The following is a 26177-nucleotide window of genomic DNA, read 5'->3' as shown; positions in this document are numbered from 1 at the left end:
GTGCACTGGACTGGGAGGACAGCAGAAGAGGGGTCCTGACAGGTGTGAAACTGTGAGGAAGGGCCTACAGGTGTGCCCGAATACCTCATTTAGTAAGATTAGTCCCTGCGAATGGGACTGCGTTCGAGTCTCGATCCCGTGCTCTGTTTTAGGCTGCCGGGAAGTGTTTGATAGAAATGTATAAAGACGAGTATGATACAGGTAGTAAAATATTTTTCTTAAAAATGTGTGGAGTATGGACCAGGTTCTAACTGGGGAGTCCATTGCACCTCGGCAACATTACTCAAAACAGTTTATTATTGGCAAATGAATTTAACCATCCTTAAAGTAGCACTGCAGATTTGTTGTGTTCCATGAAGAATATTAAGCTTGGAAAGAAATTCGCTAATGTGTATATCCTGGTTTCAGCTGTATTAGATGTGTACATACTATCTATTAAATAATGGAAAATAGAGGCTGGAGCATAGGCGATACTGTGAAAAGGATAGATTGGAAATCATTGTATAGAGGAGATTTGAGATGCAGAGAGGCACAACAAAAAGACTGCAATACATTTGAGCTTTTGATCAAAAGGCCTTCTTCCGAAGTGGAAAACTTGCACACGAGAGTGTGAGGGGAGAGTGGGCATGTTGTATAATTCCAATGAAGGCCTTTTTGGCTGAAAGCTTACTTGTTTGACAGTCTTTTTGTTGTGCCTCTCTGCGACTCGACATCTGCACTATACGGTGAGTAGCAATCTATCCTTTTCGTAATAATGTCGTGTTTTCCACGAATGGTGAACTTTTGGGTAGACCTCGAGGAGAGGTAGTGAAACGGCACAGGAAAAGAAAACTGTCAGTGTCTGCATTTTTATGGACGAGTGAAACGTGTGGACGTAAAGCATTTACCACGAATTGCATCACCGGCCTTTGTTAACACTATTCCTATTCCAAAATCTTGCACATGTCAACTATTGACCTTTGCTTTTTCACAATTGCAGTAGAGGAGGAAGGTTAAAAGCAGGACATTAATTACTGATGAACAACATATACTGAAGAAAGGCTTCGGTTTTCGGTGCCTGTGTACATTTATCATTACTTAACACTTCCGGACTGAGATGCTGTGGTCCATACATAAAACTCTCCCCCGACGTTTCGCCTTTGACTGCGGAAGGTATCCTCTGAGAACAATGGTCGAACTGCAACGAGAGCGCGAGTGAGCGCCGTATATATAAGCCGTCCGTAGGGCGCCGCTGTCAATAACGTGACGTTGGCTGTTCTATGATCTCTGATATTGCTAACTTTCTCTTTTGAAATTAATCGATTGTCATGCTGTTGCTGCAATGTTGACAGCCATATCTTATCCAGCTTAGTGCCTTCATCTTTAGTATTAAAATTTTTGGAGTGTTTGGCAATCTCGATGGCCTCTCTGTATATTTGCGTATAATAATACGACACCTTTGCTATGACGGTCGTCTCACTAAACTTTATTTCACGATCATCTTCCTGAAACGTATGTTCTGCTATGGCCAGAGGTGGCAGTTCCTTTTTTGTTCACCCAGACGGGTGTTGACACTTCTTTTTGTTGTGCCTATGTAGACCTATCCACAACTGCACGGAATTTTATAGGCACCTGGTGTAGCTAGAGGATGTCGTTTATCTTTTGCAGATCTGAAACATTCTTTTATTTTCGTGGTGGGTCTGAAAACAGTTCCACATCGTATTTGCTTAAAATATTTCCAGTGCGATGAGTGGCCTCGCTAATAAATGGTGAGAACACCTTCCCCTCGGGTCGGTGTCGATCCTCGTCCGTCCCGGTTGTCAGTACGTACGGACCACGGCATCTCGGCCCAGAAGTGTCGAGTGGTGGCATCACCTGCTGTGAAAGCCTTCACTCTACGATGTGTACATTTACATTGGCGTTTCATATTTCAACAGCTATAACATCTCAGGTGTTTGCTCATCGCGGTGGTATATGAAACTATTAGAGGCTTTCACGAATGCCCACATAGGGAAGGTAATGTCTGTAAAGTATGATTTATGCAATGGAAAAAAGTGCTTAATAACTATCACATTAGCTACTTGATACAGTCTACTGTAAAATTGGGCAAAGAGGAGACACTGTAATCGAAGTCAAAATGGTTTTTATTTGTGTGTTTATTGTATTAAATGCTCCTTTGATAATTGTGAAACATCTCTCAATATTATGAAAAGTATAGTTGCTGCTCACCATACAGTAGAGATGCTGAGTCACAGGTAGGCACGACAAAATGACTACGAGAAAGTAACCTATAAGTCCGCTTCGGAAATGGACAAAGGACAAAAAACAAACACACACACACACACACACACACACACACACACACACACACACACACACACACACACACACACACGTGGGGGGGGGGGGGGGGGGTGTCGGCAAGATGCAGTCGAGAGGCCAGACGTAGGGCAGGCTAGGCTTTGGGCAGCGGGGGGGGGGGGGGGGGGGGGTGGGTGGGGGGGGGGGGCATTAGCGGAAAAGGAGAGGAGTGAAATACTGTGGGTGCCTTGGTGGAACAGAGGGCTGGAATGGGAACAGGGACTGGGCTAGACTGGGTAGGACAATGAGTAACGAAGGTTGAGGCCAGGATGGTTACGGAAAATTGTATATTACAGGGAGAGTTCCCACCTGTGCAGTTCAGAAAAGCTGGAGTAGGTGGGAAGGCTGTGGAGCAGTGACAGAAATTAAGATCATCATGTTGGGCTGCGTGTTTAGCAACGGGATGGTCCAGCTTTTACCCAGCCACAGTTTGTCAGTGGCCATTCGTGTGGACAAACAGTTTGCCGGTTATCGTGCCCACGTATAATGTAGCACAGTGGTTACAGCTTTCCTTGTAGATTACGTGACTGGTTTCACAGGTAGCCCTGCCTTTGATGGGATAGGTGATGTTTTTGCCTCGACAGAGTATGTGGTGGTGGTGGTGGTGGTGGTGGTGGTGGTGGTGGTGGTGGCGGCGGTTGGAGGATGTATGGGACAGGTCTTGCATCTAGGATTATTAGAGGGATATGAGCCATGAGGCAAGAAGTTGAGAGCAGACGTTGTGATGTGATGGACGAGTATATTGTGTAGATTCAGTGGATGGCAGAATACCACTGTGGGAGGGGGAGGGGAGGATAGTGGGTAGAACATTCTTCATTTCGAGGCACGACGAGAGGTAGTCGAAACCCTTGCGGAGAATACGATTCTCATGAGGGGAATGCTCCTCTGTGGCCGGATGGTGGGACTTTGGGAGATGGTGTGTGACCGGACAGATAAGGTACGGGAGATCTGTTTTTGTACGTAGTTGGGAAGGTACGGAGGCCTCATTAACCCCTTCAGTATATTTTGAAAGGGACTGCTCTTCACTACAGATGGGACGGCCGTGGGTGGCTAGGCTACAGGAGGGACTTCTCGGTACAGAACGGGTGACAGCTGTCGATAGCAGGCTTTGATCTCTTCACGGTGCAAAATCTGTGTTCACTTCGTGTTATTAAAGATCTGAGGTACACGTGTAAATGCAGAGATGGTGATTCACAATGTTGTCTCCTAGGTTAGATCTTAAAGACATGAGTTAGTCTTGTTCATTTGCTTTGGACAGCTTTAACAGATTAACAAAATAAGAGTCTAACAACTTCTAGCGTGTGCTCGATAATGGCATAAGAGCCAAAAGTGTAGATAGTTCAGAAGATAAATATAGTAATACACAGTCAAATAGCGATTTAATATTTTAAAAACCGTACTTTTTGTACAGCATTTTGTTCTGTGGATTTCTTGAATCTCACAAGCACCTATGACATCTATATTATTATATTGACATATAATAAAGGGAAACATTCCACGTGGGAAAATATATATCTAAAATATATCGTATATATGTCTGCTTGTGTCTGTGTTTTGGTAGGTTACATCATCTTTGTTTTTATTATATTGACAGTACTACATTCTCTTCTGGCCACTCCATTACTCACCACTCACCTCAAATAACAAAATCATTTGATGTGAATAACAGCAGACTGCATAAACAAATGCCGTGCACATTGAGGCGAGTGTGAAGTGATGTGAGGAGAATGCCAGCTTCCTCCTGTGGCTCGCAGAAAGACAGGTGTTGGGAGAACACGAGTGAGCAACTTATCGGAACACACCCGACTACCATCTACACTAGTGGAAGTGCTCTGTCGCTGATACTCGTTCACTGTATCGTGAACACACATTTTGGGCGTATAATGTTATATCTGTTCTTATTATTAAGTGATGCTTTTTATGCAGGTAATTTAAATTTATTCGAGAAAATTTATTAGTATTTTTGCAATAGATTTTAAAAAGTTTCTCAAAAGCAGGAATCTTACATTTTTTTTTTTTTTTTTTTTTTTTTTTTTTTTTTTAATGCTTAACATTGTATCTGGATCATCTCATTGACTTTTTGCATCATCACTGCATTATTTACAGAAAATTCCTGGATTCATTTTTTAAACATTGAAAAACTTCACGTGCTTCAGGATTTTTCAAAATAAACAGCATAATCAACTTTCTGTAAAACAATGGAAAATCCAGGATGTAATGTAACAGTATTATGGAAATGATAGTTGCTATTTGCTGCTACATCACATTCTACCACACAGTTCTGTAAAGTGTAGCAGTGTTACAACATTGCACCATTTGACAACACATTACTGCTTGCCGAGCTTGTAAGATACTCGGAATAATATCTCCCACCGAAAAGCTCTCGACACCGAGTAAAAGATAATACAATTCGAAGAAAGTACATTACAAAGATTTACACGAGTTTAGTATAGGATAATTTTTGCTGCGTGGAGGATTTTTGTGTGCTAGTTATCTTAACTTGAAATTTTACAAAATTAAAGGTATGAAAAAAAGATAATTGTTCTATACTGTATTTAGAAAAAGTATATAAAAACACACAAGAAAATCAAGAATGAGATTTTCACTCTGCAGCGGAGTGTGCGCTGATATAAAACTTCCTGGCAGATTAAAACTGCGTGCCCAACCGAGACTCGAACTCGGGACCTTTGCCTTTCGCGGGCATTGGAAGGCAGGAGACAGATACTGGCAGAAGTAAAGCTGTGAGTACCGGGCGTGAGTCGTGCTTCGGTAGCTCAGATGGTAGAGCACTTGCCCGCGAAAGGCAAAGGTCCCGAGTTAGAGTCTCGGTCGGGCACGCAGTTTTAATCTGCCAGGAAGTTTCACACAAGAAAATACTAGTATTCATCTTTCTGGATGTGACAAGATCATTTGGATCACCAAACAGTGAGGTCATTACTCTCGCCGGATTAGATAAGACCAGTGAATAAAGTCGGCCGTGCACTTTCGAAGGAACGGCATTTGCCTGAGGAGATTTAGGGAAATCACAGAAAACCTAAATTGGGATGGGCAGATGTGGATTTGGACCATCATCCTCCCGAATGAGAGTCCAGTGTACTATCCACTGCACCACGCCACTTGGTTATAGTCATAGGCAGCTACGTATTTTTCTTTTGGGAAGTGCACAGTTTTATGTTTATAAACATTTAAAGCAAGTTGTCAACATTTGCACTACCACGAAATCTTATCGAGGTTTGACTGAATATTTGTACAGCTTCATCGAGATAGTAAGTCATCGTAGGTAGCTGCATCGTGTAACGGAACATATTAAAGGCTTTACTTTACCGAAGTATGCGATACCCTCCAAATAATTAACATGTCTCTACCTGAGAGTGATGAGATCGTAGGAAATGTAAAAATTGAACCAGGGGATGGTGAACAATTAAACTTAACAGAGTGGCTAGCAGAGTTTGCAACTCAAATAAGCTCGCAACTTAAACAATCAAGTGAACAAGGAAGTTTTAAACTTAAAGAAAACACAGATAGACTGGATAAGTTAAGTTTGAATTTTGATCTATTAAGTACTCATCTCAATGAGAAGTGTGAGGAAATTAAAATTACCCTTAGTAAGAACACTAGAGAACAGTTGATACACTTCAGAAAAGAATTTCAAGTTAAAGTTGAAAGTTTAAATGAAAACATACAAACTAACACAGACAGCATTGCTGTCATCTACAACAGAGTAGATACTAAAGTTGAAAGATTAGATCAGAGAATAGACAAAACATCTGAAAACCTTAAACAAGAATACAACCTGTATACCACTAATGTAGATACAAAAGTAGAAAATATACACACTAAATATACACAATTGGAGGACGCATTGATGTCCAAACAAACGATTTACAATGAAAATACAATGTATGGGCACACCCAAGTGAAATGCTTTCCTGGTGAAAAACTGCACCCTATTGACTTTATTCACCAATGTAAGGATATGTTTGTTGTAGGAATGTCAGATAGCATAAAAATTAAGTTAGTAAAACGGTTTCTAGAAGGGGAGGCCCTATCCTGGGCAAATGAGAATAATGATTCTTGGAATACTTTTGAAGAGTTTGAAGCTAAATTTATTTGCAAATTTTGGTCACAATCCATACAAGCCAGATTAAAGTCAGAATTTCTAAATGGACCAGTGTATAGAGGGAAAGTAGGGGAATGCAAAAATTTTGCAGAGATCAATTGAAAAAACTTGCTCACTTGAATAACTCTTTTGATATTATGACACAAATTGATGTTTTAAAAAGAAGGTTACCAGAGAGACTGCAGTGGGAATTGGTCCATGGACCAGACGATTCAATGGAAGAGTTCCTGAAATTTGTAGATAGATTAGATAGGGCCTTGGAAAGAGAAAATAACCAAAGTTTTGGCTCTGACAACAACCAGTATGGGGGGTGGAACAGGAATGTAAATAGAGATTATTATGGGAGGAGAGACTTTGAAAATTCTGGAAATAATGCTCCAAATAGGGGAGATAGGAGATATGAAAATGATTTCAGAAACAATACACAGGAGGGAGGATGGAGGAGAGATAACAGGAATGATAGAAATATGTATTGGGGAAGAGAACAAGATAGAAGGGGGTTTGTTGAAACTAATGAACAAAACGACAACTACAAACGGACAGACCGAGGGAACCAGCCGGGAAACGGTGGACAGTCGCACTAGATGTCCATAGTTTTGGGGCTAGACAATATTATGACAGGGCAACACATAACTGAAACTAGAAAAGGAGAGGATACAATGTAAAGAGTAAGTATCATGAAAATACTGATGTTGTTAGAATGAATAAATTAGAATTTAATAAAAGGTTTTGGGATACTATGAGTAAAAGTGATACAGTTAATAAAAACATTGTTCAAGCACAGGTAGTTAGTGAAAGTGCAGAAGTTGAAGGTATTGCAGAGTTCCATAGTTGGGCTGAAAAAGATACTGGTGTTAATAACAAGTCAGATACACCACAAATAGAATCTATTTTGGGGGGTTTATTTGATAAGAAGGGGGATGACAAAGTGTTTAATGGAGCCAAAGACTCAATTGCTGAGATTCGGATACATAGGGGGGAAACTGAAGATGGGGTTGTTGTGGAGGAGGAGGAAGAAGTAATAGAGGAACATTTAAATGATGATCCTAAATCAAGAGATGTTATTGATGAGAGTGTGGAGGAAGAAATAAAAGTATTTGTAGAATTGAAAAGTGATTATGTGGTAAAGGTAAGTGATGTGACAAACATGGGTAATAATGAGGTTAATTTAAGTGAAATGCAGACTAGGGAATGTGTATCTGAGGACAAGCTATTGCCTATTGGGAACTATGAAACAGTAATCTATGAGAATGGTAATAATAATAATATTAAAGAAAATATAAAGGGATGGAATGTAAATGTGTGTTTTCAAGAAAAAGGGGAAAAGTTTTTAGAAGGTTTGTGGAACAACTATGGAAACTGTATAAACAAAGATGCCTTTTGGAAAGAATTAGCAAAGGTAAGTGCAACCTTGTATCCTACATGGTGGACAAGAATCCGTAGTGGACTTTTTAAAAAATGGGGTGAAAACAGTAGTTTGTTAAGTGACAACACAGTGTTAAGAGGAACAGATGAAAACAAAGGTTTATGTTTAAATGTCAATGCTTTGCAAACAGAGAGGGATGTGTCCAAGTGTAGGAAAGAGACATTAGACTTAGGAACTAAAGAAATTGAAAATGATCTATTGTTTGAAAATACTGAAATAGACAAAGATGTTGAGCTAGGTTGTCCATATGTTAAAGTAAACATTGACAAGTGGGAAGGAAGAATGTTAGTAGACACAGGAAGCCCTGTTTCTGCCATCACTTCTAGACTTAGAGATAAGCTCAGAAATTCTCAAAATTTTCCTGAGATACCAGTTGTTGGATTAAAAGTGAAAGGAGCTACAGGCAGAGCCAGTAAGGTAGTTAAGAAACAAGTGTTACTTACTTTTAAAATTGATAACCTAAATTTTGAACATGGATGCTTAGTAGTAAATGACCTGAATGAAAATTTCATTTTAGGTATGGATTGGATATTAAAAGTGAATGCTGGGTTTAATTTTGCAGCAAAACAAATGTGTATTATAGAGCAAAGCTGTGTCGTGAATTTGTTAATTTTAAACTGTGGTGACAGCTGTAACCACATTCAATCAGTGTATCATGAAAATGAGGATGTTTATTACCTGGATGAGAACTTAGAGGAAGATGCAGAGGGTCAAGAGTTTGAGAAGTTAGTAGAGAAAAAACTGGGGGAAGCTGAAAGCCTAAATAGTACACAGAAGGAAAAATTTAAAGAGTTATTATGGGAATTCCAGATGTGTTTGATGATAGACCTGGTAGAGTGAAATATTATCAATGTAAATTACAGTAAAAACCTCATGAGCCTTTCTTTATAAAACCGTATGGAATACCATTTGCAAAAAGAGACGCTGTGGAAAAAGAAATACAAAAAATGGAAAATTGGGAAGTTATAGAAAGAAGTTGCAGTGCCTACAACAACCCGAAGGTCATTGTAAAAAAGGGAGACAATAACATTAGGATTGTATTAGACTCCAGACATCTGAACAAGTATCTCATCAGAGAAAACGACCACCCAGAAAGTATAGATGAGCTGTTAGGTAAATTTGAGTGTGTCAAACATATGACAAGCCTAGATCTCACCGCTGGTTTTCATCAAGTTGAACTTAGTCCTGATTCGAGAAAATATACAGCCTTTTTATATAATGGTAAATGTTATCAGTATACAGTCGTACCATTTGGTCTCAATGTATCAGTTGCGGAATTCATCAGAGCATTAGATTTTGTACTTGGTCATGAAACTAGTTCAAAATTAACCATTTATGTAGATGACATTTTAATCACTGGGAAAACTTGGGAAGAACACCTTGAACTATTAAGGAAGGTATTTATGAAACTCAGAAAGGGAGGAATGACATTAAAATTAGAAAAATTTAAATTTGGGCTAGAGGAGTTAAAATTTTTGGGACACATCATTACAGAACAAGGGATTTTTGCCAGACAAAGACAAAATAACAGCCATAGAAAAACACCTAGAAACAAGAAACAACTCAAATCATTTTTCGGCTTCACAGGATTTTACAGAAAATTCATCAGTAATCAAGCATTAAATGCAGTTTGTTTGTACAACTTACTTAAGAAAAATGTAGAGTGGGATTGGACACCAGAATGTGAAGATGCTTTTAACAAAATCAAAACACAACTATGTAACAGCCAACTTCTACACAGCTAGCTACTGACAGCAGCAATGCAGGGTTAGGAGTAAATTTATTTCAAGAAAAGGAAGTAAATGGAAAAATGGAACACCGAACAATCGCATTTGCCAGCAGAATTCTTCAAAAACATGAAAAACACTACACAGTGACAGAAAAGGAATTACTAGCTATACATTGGGGTTTTACAAAATTTAGAAATTACCTCTTGGGACATAAAGTAATAGTACAGACAGACCACAAAGCATTAAGCTATCTCCAAGAGTGCAGGTTATACCATAACAGACTCACCAGATGGGCCATGTTTCTCCAGCAGTTTGATTACGAAGTGAGGTACATTCAGGGAAAACAAAATGTGGTAGCAGACGCTTTATCAAGACTACCTTTGGGAAGTGATTTGGAGGGAAGTAGTGAGGAGGAGAGAATTTTCAAAATTATGTATCTAAAGGGCATTAAAGAGGAAAAGGAAATACAAAAAATCTGTAACGACATTAGGAGGTTTCAGAACCACGATGAAAACTGGAAACTAGTCAAAAGTTACATAGGAAAAACTGGGGGAGAAAAGGTAGAAGCATACTATAAAGTACACAAGGGGATACTATTCAGAAGACCTAAACCGGATTTAGACTATTGGAAACTGTGTTGGCCTGAGCAACAAATAGATACGCTCATTACTTATGTACATGAAAGCTTTGGCCACTGTGGCACCACTAAGTGTATTCAGAAAATACAGGAGAACATTTATTTTTACAACATTAGCAGAAGAGTAAAGAAAAAGTTATCAACATGTGACAGATGTCAGAGGGTAAAAGTGACTAACCAAACAACTAGGGGAATAATGCAGAACATATTACCCACAAATAAACTCGATCTCGTTGCAACTGACATCTACGGCCGTTACCCAAGACAAGGGGGGGTTACAGTTATATTTATGTCATGGTAGACATCTTCTCCAAATTTATAAAGCTTTGTCCCTTAAGGAAAGCTACCAGCAAACAGATAGTTTAAAAAATTACAAGTAATTATTTCAACACTGTGGGAAAACCTAAGGCAATACTTTCAGACAATGGGTCTCAGTTCACCTCAAAATTCTGGAAAACTTTTATTGAAGACACGGGAATTAAACACATTTTAATATCTTCTTACCACCCGTCAAGTAACCTGGCTGAGAGATACATGAGAGAGATTGGAAGACTGTGCAGAACCTACTGTAGCCAGAACCACGCTAATTGGTTAGAGTACATAAATAGTTTTGAAGAAATAGTGAACACCTTACAGCACTCTTCCACTGGATTTTCCCCACATGAAATAATGTACAACCAATACCCCGCTAGTTTCTTCACTGAAAACATAGAGTATTCACCTTGCAAAATTATGTCACCCCCAAGAAAGAGAAGACTGTGTACGGGAAACCATGAAAAAACAAGGGTAATTGAGAAAAAGGCGACATGCAGCCAAGGGAAAAGCTACACAGTTCAAACCAGGGGACCTTGTACTCGTCAAGACACAAGAGAAATCAAAATTATTGTCAGCTGAACTTAAAAAGTTTTTTGATATTTACATTGGTCAATTTGAAATAAAAGAAAGCCCACATCCTAATGCATATAGACTTATCTTTCCCAGATCAAGAAGGTTATTTGAATTAAGAAACATCACTGAATTGAAACCATATAAACATGATTAAGCACATTTCCCTGTTTGAATACAGTTACTTACCCATTTTCCATAAAGCATGTTATCAGCAAAGATTTTTACTGGGTGTGTCAAATAGCAACTACCACTCATCCTACAGACCCTGGAAAAGTTCCAGATCTCTGAGAGAATGTTTTTATATTTTTATTGTCACTATTGAATATTAAATTTTGAGACATCTTCTTTACTTGCAACGGGCAAGAAGGCGACAAACATTTATTACTTTCTTTTTGTATTGTTGAATATGGGACATACTTGCACCAAATAAAAGACAATGTAAAAATTGTTGTGCAAGACCCATCATTTTGTTACTATTGTGTTTTTAGGCATAAGATTTGTGTACAGTTTTCTACAGCTAATCAGATGTTCACCAAGTTTGATGTTTGTGTTATGTTGTGACCAATTTAAGTGTCCAATTTTAGTATTAATATGTTCTTGTATTGTCTTGACTATGTGTCTCAATGGCAGACAAGTTTTTTTTTTTTTTTTTTTTTTTGTTTTTTTTTTTTTTTTTTTTTCCAAATGCATACTATATTCATACATGCGACTTCTCTAGTGTTTGTGTTTATATATCATGTCCATACTTATAATTATGTTCTTTGTTTTCATTTCCTTTATGTGGCTCAAAAAGAGCAGACAGTTGCAATATTTTCCTATGGACATATGACCTGTCCATCTATGTAATATATTTATGTTCCTTCTATTATCTTGATTAATCTGTGACTCAATGAGAACTGACTTTGAAATAATTTACATATATTTTTTATATATCTTAACATTGCATGTGATACATTTGTGTCTGTTTTTGATCATTTTCCATGTGGCTCACTGGGAGCAAAGATTAACAATTTTTTTTACTTTCATATATTACTAAATATTTTTATTATGCTGTCATACTGAGAGCCATAACACAAAGTGCATTTGAAACAACACAACAAAAATATTTGCAGGAAAAAGTCATTTTGAAATGTGTAACGGTCATTGTATACATACACATTATGCATAGTAAAACAAAAAAATTATTAAAGTAGTACTTTTCCAAATTTTAACCATTTGACACATTTGTCCTAGTCGGCTAATATCATTAACATTCTGTAAATGATATTACCCGAGGGGGTATTGTAACGGAACATATTAAAGGCTTTACTTTACCGAAGTATGTGATACCCTCCAAATGCAACCAGTTTAACGAGTATTTATGATTATAGAAAAGTTATTGTGTATGTTAACAATGATTGCATAACATGTCTCAATAAACAGTCAACCCATTAAATTATACTGAATAACTGCCCCACACAAAAGTTAATATCACTTGATCACTGATACAGCAAATGTCATCATGTAAAAACACTAAGTTCATCTTAAATAATTAATATGAAGTACGAAAAATAGTGGCCAACTTAGGTATTTTGGATCTCCTTAAATAAAAATCACCCAGTGCAACCTATTTGTTCACTAGGAGCGTTTTTACTCAGTATTCATGTAATCAATCCTATTTTAGACGAAAACCAACGTAATTCATAATAATTCATGTTATTTACTTATTTATGCAAATTAGAGAAGTCAATTGACAAACTTGTAAAAAAACGGCCTTTTTGTAACAAAGAATTATTCTGTCAAGTCAACAAATCTGTCTGTCATTTTAATAACATGTTAAATTATGTCACTCGATGCAAATTAATAACTTTTCTGCACAAATTATGATAACAGATGTACATGTGACTCGTAAACTATATCTCTTTTTAGTAGTTCTTTGACAATGTTATAAATACAAGCAGCAAGAAGGGTCGGGGCGCAGTCGGAATGTTACTTTGGTAAAGTGTGTTTGTGTGTTATTGTTTGAGGTGGATAAACAATGCAAAGAACATGTAGTGGGAGTACTACATTGTGTTGTCATGGTCTTTGGTGGACAGTGGAATTAAGATGGCCACCAGAGTAATAAATATTTGAAGTCTACATATTTGTTGGTTTCGCTCATTCTTTATCATCAAAAGCACATAAAAAACACGGGACCTCATGTTTTTAACCCTAGACAACCAGATTTAGAGTCAGCATCAGCATAGAGACACAGCAGCGATCCAGCAAGTAGCAGCAATTACCACAACACAATGCATTTTAATGGTGCCAACCTAACATCAAGTGCTAACAAGCTCCGTAAATGGGAGTGAAATAGTGCGATTATAGCAATTAGCAATATCTACGACTAGGCGACCATTACAATCGTCAGCGAAAAGTCGTAGGTTACTATTAATATTGTCTGCGAGATCATTAATATAAGACATAAACAGCAAGGGACCCAACACACTATCCTGGATTACACCCAAAGTTACTTCTACAGCTGACGACTCTCCACCCAAGATAATATGCTCCGTCCTCTTTACCAAGAAGTCCTCAATCCAGTCACAAATTTCACTCGATACCCCCTACGATCATAGTTTTGACAGTAAGCGTAGATGTGGTAATGAATCAAATGCTTTTAAGAAATCGAGAAATACTGTATCTACCTGACTGCCGTGATGCACGGCTTTCAGGATGTCGTGTGAAAAAAGTGAGAGTTGGGTTTCACATGATGTGTGTTTCCAAAATCCATGCTGGTTGGCAGGGAGGTGGAGGTCATTATGTTAAAGATATCTCATTACGTTTGAGCTCAGAATTTGTTCCAACATCGCACAACAAATGCAGTTTTAATGATTTCGGTTGTTGTTGTTGTTGTTGTTGTTGGCTTCAGTCCTGAGACTGGTTTGATGCAGCTCTCCATGCTACCCTATCCTGGGCAAGCTTCTTCATCTCCCAGTACTTACTGCAACCTACGTCCTTCTGAATCTGCTTAGTGTATTCATCTCTTGGTCTCTACGATTTTTACCCTCCATGCTGCCCTCCAATGCTAAATTTGTGATCCCTTGATGCCTCGGAACATGTCCTACCAACCGGTTCCTTCTTTTTGTCAAGTTGTGCCACAAATTCCTCATCTCCCCAATTCTATTCAATACTTCCTCATTAGTTATGTGATCTACCCATCTAATCTTCAGCATTCTTCTGTAGCACCACATTTCGAAAGCATCTATTCTCTTCTTGTCTAAACTATTTATCGTCCATGTTTCACTTCCATAGATGGCTACACTCCATACAAATACTTTCAGAAACAACTTCCTGACACTTAAATCTATACTCGATGTTAACAAATTTCTCTTCTTCAGAAATACTTTCCTTGCAATTGCCAGTCTACATTTTATATCCCCTCTAATTTGACCATCATCAGTTATTTTGCTCCCCAAATAGCAAACCCCCTTTACTACTTCAAGTGTCTCATTTCCTAATGTAATTCCCTCAGCATAACCCGAGTTAACTCGACTACATTCCATTATCCTCGTTTTGCTTTTGTTGATGTTCATCTTATATCCTCCTTTCAAGACACTGTCCATTCCGTTCAACTGCTCTTCCAAGTCCTTTGCTGTCTCTGACAGAATTACAATGTCATCGGCGAACCTCAAAGTTTTTATTTCTTCTCCATGGACTTTAATACCTACTCCGAATTTTTCTTTTGTTTCCTTTACTGCTTGCTCAATATACAGATTGAATAACATCAGGGACAGGCTACAACCCTGTCTCACTCCCTTCCCAATTGCTGCTTCCCTTTCATGCCCCTCGACTATTATAACTGCCATCTGCTTTCTGTACAAATTGTAAATACCCTTTCGCTCCCTGTATTTTACCCCTGCCACCTTTAGAATTTGAAAGAGAGTATTACAGTCAACAATGTCAAAAGCTTTCCCTAAGACTACAAATGCTAGAAATGTAGGTTTGCCTTTCCTTACTCTATTTTCTAAGATAATTTGTATGGTCAGTATTGCCTTACTTGTTCCAACATTTCTGCGGAATCCAAACTGATCTTCGCCGAGGTCGGCTTCTACCAGTTTTTCCATTCGCCTGCAAAGAATTCGCGTTAGTATTTTGCAGCTGTGACTTATTAAACTGATTGTTCGGTAATGTGAACATCTGTCAACACCTGCTTTCTTTGGGATTGGAATTATTATATTCTTCCTAAAGTCTGAGGGTATTTCGCCTGTCTCGTACATCTTGCTCACCAGATGGTAGAGTTTCGTCAGGACTGGCTCTCCCAAGGCCGTCAGTAGTTTCAGTGGAATGTTGTCTACTCCCGGGGCCTTGTTTCGACTCGTGTCTTTCAGTGCTCTGTCAAACTCATCACACAGTATTGTATCTCCCATTTCATCTTCATCTACATCCTCTTCCATTTCCATAATATTGTTCTCAAGTACATCGCCCTTGTATAGACCCTCTATATACTCCTTCCACCTTTCTGCTTTCCCTTCTTTGCTTAGAACTGGGTTTCCATCTGAGCTCTTGATATTCATACAAGTGTTTCTCTTTTCTCCAAAGGCCTCTTTAATTTTTCTGTAGGCAGTATCTATCTTGCCCCTAGTGAGATAAGCCTCCACATCCTTACATTTGTCCTCTAGCCATCCCTGCTTAGCCATTTTGCACTTCCTGTCGATCTCGTTTTTGAGATGTTTGTATTCCTTTTTGCCTGCTTTATTTACTGCATTTTATATTTTCTCCTTTCATTAATTAAATTCAATATTTCTTTTGTTACCCAAGGATTTCTACAAGCCCTCATCTTTTTACCTACTTGATCCTCTGCTTGCTTCACTACTTCATCCCTCAGAGCTACCCATTCTTCTTCTACTGTATTTCTTTCCCCCATTCCTGTCAATTGTTCCCTTATGCTCTCTCTGAAACTCTGTACAACCTCTGGTTTAGTCAGTTTGTCCAGGTCCCATCTCCTTAAATTCCCACCTTTTTGCAGTTTCTTCAGTTTTAATCTACAGTTCATAAGCAATAGATTGTGGTCAGAGTCCATGTCTGCCCCTGGAAATGTCTTACAATTTAAAACATGGTTCCTAAATCTCTGTCTTACCATTATATAATCTATCTGATACCTTCTAGTACCTCCAGGATTCTTCCACGTACACGACCTTCTTTCAAGATTCTTGAACCAAGTGCAAAATTCTACCAGACGGCTTCCTCTTTCATTTCTCTCCCCCAATCCATATTCATCCACAATGTTTCCTTCTCTCCGTTTTCCTACTCTCGAATTCCAGTCACCCATGACTATTAAATTTTCGCCTCCCTTCACTACTTGAATAATTTCTTTCATCTCATCGTACATTTCATGATTTCGGTAGTACGTGAGTTAAAGTAGGTTAGATCTCCTGAGTGTTTGCCTTTTAGAGGAACATTTGAAAATAGAGTTAAGCATTTCTGTTTCTGGTACTCTCAATTTGAGTTCCTGCCTTGTTGACAAGTGACTGAATGCTAACTGCATTGACATACGATGAGAATTTCATTGACTTTTTGTTAAAGATCTTTTGACATTATTGTGCTACAGTAATCATTGAAGGCTTCATGCATTGGTCACTTACTTACAAACTTGTTTCATTCAGCATATCTCTACCTCTAGCCCAGTGCTTTGTTATACCCACTGTGCAGTAATTTGTGACTGTATACCAAGGAGGATATGCCCTCATTCCTCTACGTGCTCCTGTCATAAGCTAAAACTTCCAAGTTCCTGATTGAGATATGACACTACTGCCTCTTTGTCTAGTTTGCTGAACATATAAATCTGTCTGCTTTTTTAACAGCCGTTTGTACTTTTGTATTCATTGGTGCTAAAACTGCCTCGTGCTCACTGATACCAGTTGTGATGTGGAATTCCTCAAAAAGGTTTGGTCTGTTTGTTGCCATTAGATCTCGTCTATTGCCATCACGAGTGGGCTTTTGAACTATCTGTTCTAGGTAGTTTTCAGAGGAGGCATTTAGTAATATCTCATGGGATGCCTTTTCATGCCCACCACTGACGGAATTAAAATTTTCCCAGTTGATTGTTGGTTAATTAAAGTATCTTCCAGTGGTTACAGTATGATTAGAGAACATATGTACAACTGGACTGAGGTTTTCTCTAATATTTCCGGTTACATCAGGAAAACCCTGTTATAACTTCATGCACACTTTATACTGAGTCTTGCCTAAACAATTTCATGTGCAGTATCAATTTCTTTCTCGTTGGATCAGAGTTTCTTTTCTGCTGCGTCGAGAACATCACTTCAGGTGCCAGAGCTGTGTGTGTGTGTGTGTGTGTGTGTGTGTGTGTGTGTGTGTGTGTGTGTTTTTTCCCTTCATTCGTTTTGTTGAGCCTGTCTACATGTCAGCATCTTTGCTATATGGTGAGTAGCAGCTATGCTTTACATAATGCTGTACCATTATCTGGATTGGATAGAGAACTGCCTACTCTAAAACACCATTGTGTGCACCCACCGGCCTCTGATGTGTAGTGCACACCTGACCCATTTAGGGGACTCTACAGTTCTGTCCTACATCGCAAGTTTGTAGTCTTGCAGCCTAGCTCGTTACAAAATCTTTGAAGTCCGGTTCAGTCCTTCCACCCGACTCGGAACAGACAGGACGGGCCACAGTTAGTGTTGCAGACAATGCCGAAAATAGTGAGCTCTCAAAACTCCACGAGCGAGGCCGGTCTTCTCACCCTTCTCTGCTAGTCGCCGAACGAACCGAATGTGGGCTCGGAGCTCAGATGGCGGGCATCATTTGTTCCAATGTGCACCACAATCTGCAGTCGGCTGCACCCTGTCGTTTCAGTGGCTGCTGGACTAGCCTCTTCAACTTGTCAAATGAGGCCCTCAGGTGTACACAATGAGTGCATCTTGTGTCCTTTCCTGTTTCTCAGTGCAAATTCAATAAGGGGTACCATCCTTCACCCCGAGTTCGAAGTGCTGACGATCGATAGACCCCCCACCGTTTGTCTCCTCGTGACGCAGAATAAAGCAGGTTTCTCGAGAGGTGAAGTGAATCGCACCGGTTCGGTTTAGCTTTCACCGAAAGGTGGGACCTCGAACTTGTCGATTAGGGGGATTGGTATAAGACCTAGAGTCCTCCCCGGTCTCCGTCCTCACTGTCGAAGATGCCGTCGAAACGCCACTCGCAGTCGAGTGGACGAGTAATGACGAATCCCGTACTTTGTGCAGAGGAGATGGGATCCAGAGGAGAGGGCAGTACTCTGGAACACGGCTCGGTAGCCCACCCGGCATACCAATTCGCAGTAGCTTCTAATCGCTGGACAGTAGTCGGAGTGATTTGCAGCTGCTTACAGATTCTTACCCGGCCTGAGAACAGTGAGATCGGTGGTGGAGCTGTATTCTGCCTGGTGCAGTATTTAGAGATTAGTAATTGAATAACTTTATATTAATCTTGCCGAATCTCTCAATTTAAGAGTTCGATATGCTACAAATATTGTGCAGTGAAACTGCCACACCCGGCATAAAAATTTTAATGTTTTACTCATTTACTACTCATCGTATTTGCAACACAATTTACAAGTAGTGTCCACATACAGCACTAAATGTACCTGCAAAATTATATACAGTGAATGGTATTGACAGTTCAGGCGGCAGACGTGGCTTACGGCACTTTGCGCCCACCACCTTGTCTCCGCACATAAACGGTCTCTGACGTCAGTAATGAAGCACGGACAGTGTGAAGGTAATATTTTTTCCGTAAATTTATTTACGGTTGCTACTTGTAATATATAATCTAAAAAATTAAGAAGAGCTATTTAGTATTTAATATTATGAAAGATCGTAAAGTTATTTGTCAAACTACACAATAGAAATGAAAAATATTTTCGCAAATAGTTGAACATTTGCAGTTTATGTTTCTGTAGTTACCTGTTATCGATGTTACTTAGTTCTACAATGAGTGATAAAATAATTTATCAGTATATTAACAGTTATGATCTGAAGATGGTGCTCACAGTATTATGATAGGTCTGTGGCATGCTCCTTTCTTATATTCTTAAGTGTTGTATTTATGTTAATTGGGAAAACATCTCTCTCTGCATTGTCAGAATCTGATTTAAATATGTCTTCTTGAGCAGTGCTCAAACTTTCACTGCTCCCTCACAGATGTGTAATTAAGTTTTCTGTGCATTCTTCCACGACGCATTCATTTTTGGCTGTGTCTCTGATGAAACTTCCAGTACTGTTCACAATTTTTGTCCACGTCTTGCTTGCCATTTGATTGATAGCTGCTACAAGAAAAGCTTCAGTTTCAGAGATGGTGAATTTTGTATTGTTTCCAGCAACGTAATTTTTTACTTATGTCTGTACCCCTTCAATGCCATTGAAACGACAGTGGTGTGGAGGAAGCCAAAATTTCCTGCTCGTGCCTTTTAGCAATTTCATTAATTACATATGTTGGAAATTGTGGTTTCTGTTGTGCCACAGTTTCGAGTAATTCCACGTTCTTCAAAGTTTCTCTGAAATCCACTTTTCATCATTTCAGCCACTGAATGACATGTTGTTTTTTCATTGCCAAAGTTGGTGTCTTATTGTGAACAATGGAACGATAAAGGACACGGTCTGTGATGATCAGATTTATCATAAGCAATGCCTTGTATCACTTTTGAAAAATCACACTGTTCATCTCTCTATAGTAATCACCTGCCTTTTTGAATAACATATTATCAAGCAGTTTTGCACAAAATTGCCCGATACACGTGCATGTAAAACAATAGTTTGCCTTCCTTTTCCAGAAACACTGGTACGGTTCCCTCAGGTGTTCCATCATTCCAGCTTCTACGTACTGAATGGCTTGGCACTGGCTCAAGTTTCATCTATCCACACTATACTTTCAAATCCCATACCCACAACGCTATGCAGAAATGTACACTGTCGTGCAACTACATCTGTCCTTTCCACCCGTTAAACACTGAGTAACTGAAGCCTATGTTTTTCAGCAGTGTACATAATGAACATATGCTTCCTTTAAAAAAGTCATGTTTTTTGATGTGACACAAGTAGTTTAGATAGAGGAGGATGTTTCTTCTCTTATAATAGCTATGTATATGACGACAGGTAGTGTCTTTCTCAAAATTCTCCTCGGCCGCTCCTTTTCCGGTGTGTGCAGCCGTGTCGTGCCACTCTCACCACAGCCTACACTGTACCATCCTTTCCCTCTCATTATAACAGTGTTCTTGCTTGCTTCCAATGCTACTGCAGTCCTCTTAACAACCTGAGCAACAGGAAATAATGTCTCATCTTTTTCTCACCACACACACGAATTTGCAGGTCTGGCTCTGTAACACGCTTTTCTTCCTCCGTTTCGCTTCATGTGTTGGGCTGCCACTATTTGTTGCACTGGATATTGCTTAAAAGGTAGCAGAAACAATAAACACCAGAAACAATAAACACCAGAAACAATAAACACCAGAAACAATAAACACCAGAAACAATAAACACCAGAAACAATAAACACCAGAAACAATAAACACCAGAAACAATAAACACCAGAAACAATAAACACCAGAAACAATAAACACCAGAAACAATAAACAACAGAAACAATAAACAACAGAAACAAAATAAACTGGGAACTGAAGTATTAACACACGTGACGAAACACCAGCACCAGTTGCATGTGAGACTCCCGCTAGTACATTCCTGACGACACGCGCGCGTCAGGTTTACAGAGCGGCAATGTGGCTCCTGCGATCACCTCGAGTGCAGTCTGTAATTAGCTGGCTACCTGCGCTCGCTATGCACAGAACGACGCTGTAGTTCAGAAGATACGATGTCGTGAAGAATGAGATGCATAAAAACTTGTTTTTGCCTAAAATGGAGCAGAAATTACTCAGACTGTATTCATTCCGTGTTCTGTAGTGAGAGCACTTATTGACTTCTAACATACTTTAAGCATAATTTCCAACCTTTTCTCAATTACAGGCTTAATGTCAAGTACTAACTCATTTGTAAAGTAAACGAATGTTTGAAGTATGTTTTATACATACGAGTTAAATTTTTAGTGTCAGTGGTCTACTTACGTTAAGACAAAAGCACCAGATAGAAAGCTCCATTTTGATTACTCATCGAGAACAGGTGTGCGGTGTGGTGGTTGCTTTGACATATTGTGTTGTATACATCGTGTATCACTAAGTGCTCTATTAATATTACCAAAAGTACAGTAAAATGGCTAATTTTACATCCATATGAATTGAAGTTTGTAATTCTCTAAAGAGATCTCTGCATCATCTTTGGTTATTGTATGTGCAGTACTCTCCCTTTCTGTTATCTTGTTTTCTACATTGCTAGATTATCAATATTACAGTTATTTTATTTATTTATTGAGAACATTAACCTATTCCAGGAATATGGAGGAGTCTTAATTCTTAATTAATCAGGATTGCATATCTGGATACACATTACGTTGATATGTAAGACTTTGGAACGTGTATTGTGTTCCAACATTATGAAATACCTTGAAGAAAATGGTGTATATATATGTAACTGGCACTGATCCAGATAATATCATTCTTGTCAAACCCACCTTGTTTCTGTATTCACTTGAAGTAATGAGTGCTATTGGACAGAGGTTCTCATGATGATAGTATATGAACAGATTTACAGAATGCTTTTGATACCATTCCTCACAAGCGGCTTCTAATCAGATTCTATGTAAAGAGCATTGTCCCAATTCTGTGACTGGGTTAGTGATTTCCTGTTTGAAAGGTCATAGTTTGTGTAGGGAATTCATTGACTATAGAGAATCAAAAAATGGAATATCCAGGATGGAATAATGAGAGTATTATGAAAAGGATGGATTGCTACTCACCATATGCCAGAGGGGTTGAGTCATAGATAGGCAGAACAAAGAGACTCAAACAAATAAGCTTTTGGCCAAAAAGGCCTTCATTGTATAGAAACATATTTTCAAAAAACTTTTAATTCCCCCATTTCACTGCTGTAGAGGTGGAACTTCAAAAAATATTCCTGTCTGGCCTCAGCAGCCAGAGACTGAGGTGTGTGTTCGCTTGAGGGAGAGAGGGAGAGGGAGAGGGAGAGAGTGCGTGCGGTCTAATCCCTGTGGAGGTTTTTTTGGCTGACAGCTTACTTGTTTGACAATATTTTTGTTACCCCAACTGGCAACTCAATATCTCCGCTGTATCGTGAGTAGCAATCTAGACTTTTCATTATACTGAATAAAACAGAAATGATGTCCAGTGGCCCCAAGGAAGTGTTATAGTTCATTTGCTGTTCCTAATCTATATGAATGATTTAAGAGACTGTAGGTGCAGCCATCTTACTTTGTTTGCAGATGATGCTCTCTCTTATTACCTGTTAAAGTCATAAGAAGATCAAAACGAATTGCAAAATAATTTTGGGCAAGATACATCTATCTGCATGCACAGATGCATGTTGTGGAAATTGTCAGTTGACCATAAATAATAAAAAGTGAAATCCTGCACACTAGTACCAAAAGGAATCCATTAAATTTTGGTTAGAGGATAAACGACACAATTCAACTAAATACCTAGGGTTTACAATTATGAATAACTTAAATTGAGATGATCACATAGGCAATGTTGTGGTAAGGTGAACAAAAAATTTCCTGTTATTGACATAACTCTTAGAAAGTTCAACAAATGTACTAAGGAGAGAGCATACACTACTAAAAATGTCCATCCTACTCTGTGGTATAGCTGCACAGTACGGGATTCTTACTGGGTGGGATTGACAGAGGTCGCAATGAAAAGTTCAAAGTGTACAGCTCTCCATGTATTATCACAAAATAGTTGGGATAGCGTCACAGATACGGTACACGAGTAGGGGTGGCAGTCATTAGAACAAAAAGCATTTACATTGAAGTGAGACGTTTGACGAAATTTCAGTCACCAGCTTTCACCCTCATATGTGAAAATATTTTTTTTTAAGTGCCGCCTACATAGGGAGCAATGACTGTCGTAATAAAATCGGAGCTAGAATCAAAAGATTGAGGTGTTTGTTTGTCACATGTGTTATTTGGAAGAGAAACAGTTGAAAAATAGTCTGAAAGTGTTTCTGTGAATCCTCTGCCAAATACTTAAATGTGAATGACTGAGTTATCATGTAGATATAGATGTCACCTTATGCTGGAGTCAATAGGAATGATGTGTGTGTTTACAGTGTAATTGTGATGCTGACAGCCTGTCTTTGTAGCTGAACTTACATTGTGGGGTATCTGTAAATTGAATAGTGTTGGCAATGAACTCAAAATTTTCTCTGGTTGTCTGAACAACTAAAAACAAATAGAATTACTCTTCATCTTTTTAAGTTGTTTCCTTCTAAAAACTGCCACTTAATCATCTACATTTTACTATGTAAACTGTACATCTAATTGCTATAAAATTTATATTTTAGCTTTTATGATTGATTTTGTTGTATTACACATTAATGAATTTTTACTGCATTGTTACCAATTTAAAATTATTGTTGTGCTGGAGTATAGGTGCGAATTAAGATGTGTAAAGTTTTGTCTCTTCTTTTTCAGGTTGGATTGTGTTATGCATCACTGGGAACAGAATTAAAAGTGCCAATGTATATAGCCCAAGCAAAGTAACAAGGAAGAAAATTGAGAGCTTTTTTGCACTTAAAACTGGAATCTGTTCATGTTGAGGACTGTTTTATAGGGTTATTTTCCTGGTGGACGTATGCAAAAAGAGTTAGGTGAATTTTGCAAATCTTTGTGGAGACTGCATTTCTACCCTCAAAATCATAAAAATTGCTCTATTTGTGAGTTCAAATTTTGAAGAGAGAGAGAGAGAGAGAGAGTGAAGCATTTTGATGATAGAAATGTTTGGCGTCTGGTGATTACGAGACATTTTGAATGTACATGTAGAAGTAAATCCCAAGTAGCAAAAAGCTCACAAAGTCTTGCAGAGAATTTTTGAAACTGTCCATAAAATGGGAAAATTTTTGTTGCCCAAGCACAGTGAAAACTTCTTGCATTTTATTGTGAAGCAAAGGAAAGATATTAAACATTTGATATTGTTTTTCTGTAAGTGCACCCACTTTATTGATATTATGGAGCTATATATTGAAACATCTTTTTATGTACTGAAATCGTTCCTCAATTATTTAAATATGTGTGGAAGAATGAGTATGTGTGAGGATTGTTTGTACTAAGTTATTTGAGCCTTCAGGGCAGATTTTATTTATTTTTTATTGATATATATATATATATGTAGATATGTATGTATATATATATACACACATCTATATAAATGATATGTATTATACTACAGGGAACTTTTAACTTAAGACTGATTAAGCAATTGCAGTATGAAAGTGGCATTCTGTTCTTAAATGTCATTTTTCATGTTTTAGTAACTGTTTAGCAGGTATTTTTCCTGTATACTTGGCTGATCTGTAACTTGAAAGGCCACAAAAAGCATTAATTACATAATAAATGAAGAAAGAGGAACTTTCTGTGTGTGTACTTGCTTTTATATAATTTTGCGGTATGTGTGTAAATGTAACAAGCAATGAGATGATGTCGATTATAAGGTAGAAGTCTACCTCCAGAGTTTGTTTGTTGAAGTTTGAAAGTAAAACTTTCCTGGAAAAAAAGTTGGCTGTGAAAACATGAGTTAACAGTTCCTTCTCTATGCTGCCACAGCTCTTTCACAACTTCTTGACACATTAAAATGTGTGCCAGATACTGTCTGCAAAAGGTAAGAGTCCAGGTTCCAGTACACCCGACACACAAACGTGACCTGCCAGGAAGGAGAGCACGTACTTTCTAAGAAATGTTTGCTACTTCTAATGTTGAAGAGAGGATCTTTTCCTAATCTGTGTGACTCAGTTTTATTTCCAAATACAGACATAATGTCTCATTGAGAACCAATAATCACAGTGGCACTTCTACTAGAATTATTTTCAGTCACTGGTCACATGTGATCTTTATTATGACTGATTTTGCCATTAGCCATCTATACATGTTACAGCAAATATAAAAGAAAAACTTAAGTTAGTGACTGCACCACAACAAACACAATAAACCTACAATTCACAGTTGTATAGCCTCTGTGAGTAATGTAGGTACAGTGTGCAGACATACTAATTTTTTTTTCTACTATTCAGTACAACATGTATTGTTGTAAGGTTTTTCTGTACAGCGTGCACATGTCAGAGTTTGAAAGTGCTGCAGGTGGATGGTATTGGCATTGTTATGCAGAGTACACCAGGAGGAATGGTAAGTATTCAGGAAAAAGATCATTTTGAGAAAAAGAGTCTAGTAAACACAGGCTCTAAAATGCACACCTTGAGAGCCGTGAGCAGTGAAACAAATTTCTTGTACTTGAAGCCCTTCACTTTCCATATTTTGGGATCAGGTAGTATGGGCCAAAATGAGAAAAAATTACCTGGTAAACATGGACTCTACAATGCCTACTTTGAGAGCTATGGGCACTTGTTCAGTAGAAGAGATTTGCCTCACAGTATCGAAGATAAAGTAGTGCTAATAACCCTCGAGGTACACATTTTGGAGCACGTGTTTCCTAAACATTCTTTATTCATTCGATCATTAACCATTCCTCACGGAACATCCTGTACAACCGTACATAGACGAAGCAGGTAATGTGGCTTCGTAATGTCTAGTATACTGAATAATATACATTTAAAATACAAATTTGAACAAGAAACAATCATATATTATGTAAAATAATTTTTCTAAAAGTAAGAAATAGAACAGTGAGGAAACATTTTGTGGAGCTTCAAATGATGCTTGCAATAGTGTACAGTTCTTTTTACTAAAAAAGTGAATAAGTGAGGATGATGAGGAGGATGAGGATGATGATAGCTCTTGTGTGAGAGAGAGAGACTATTTCTTGCACCACCACCTTCTGTTTCCTGCTGCTTGAAGGATTCTCTGTTGAAACATTTTTGAGATTGGAAAATCGTTGGAACGTTTTTGCACCTTTGGGTCTAGACAATAGCAATATGTCAAGGCCACATTACAGCAGACTGCACA

General features: G+C 38.4%; 1 protein-coding gene across 2 annotated transcripts in view; it reads left to right on the top strand.

Moving 5' to 3' along the window:
• LOC126109731 (protein Lilipod) overlaps positions 1-23980 on the top strand; it is a 368395-nt gene extending 344415 nt beyond the window's left edge. For both annotated transcript variants that reach the window (XM_049914783.1, XM_049914782.1), the window contains one exon: positions 23697-23980. The gene's annotated coding sequence lies outside the window, so the exon portion shown is untranslated. The remainder of the gene's footprint in view (positions 1-23696) is intronic.
• Positions 23981-26177: the final 2197 nt, after the last annotated feature.

Source organism: Schistocerca cancellata, chromosome 12, assembly GCF_023864275.1.
Source record: "Schistocerca cancellata isolate TAMUIC-IGC-003103 chromosome 12, iqSchCanc2.1, whole genome shotgun sequence".
Classification (NCBI taxonomy): domain Eukaryota; kingdom Metazoa; phylum Arthropoda; class Insecta; order Orthoptera; family Acrididae; genus Schistocerca; species Schistocerca cancellata.
Note: the sequence above shows the minus strand (reverse complement) of the source record. Positions and strands in the feature narration are given on the sequence as shown.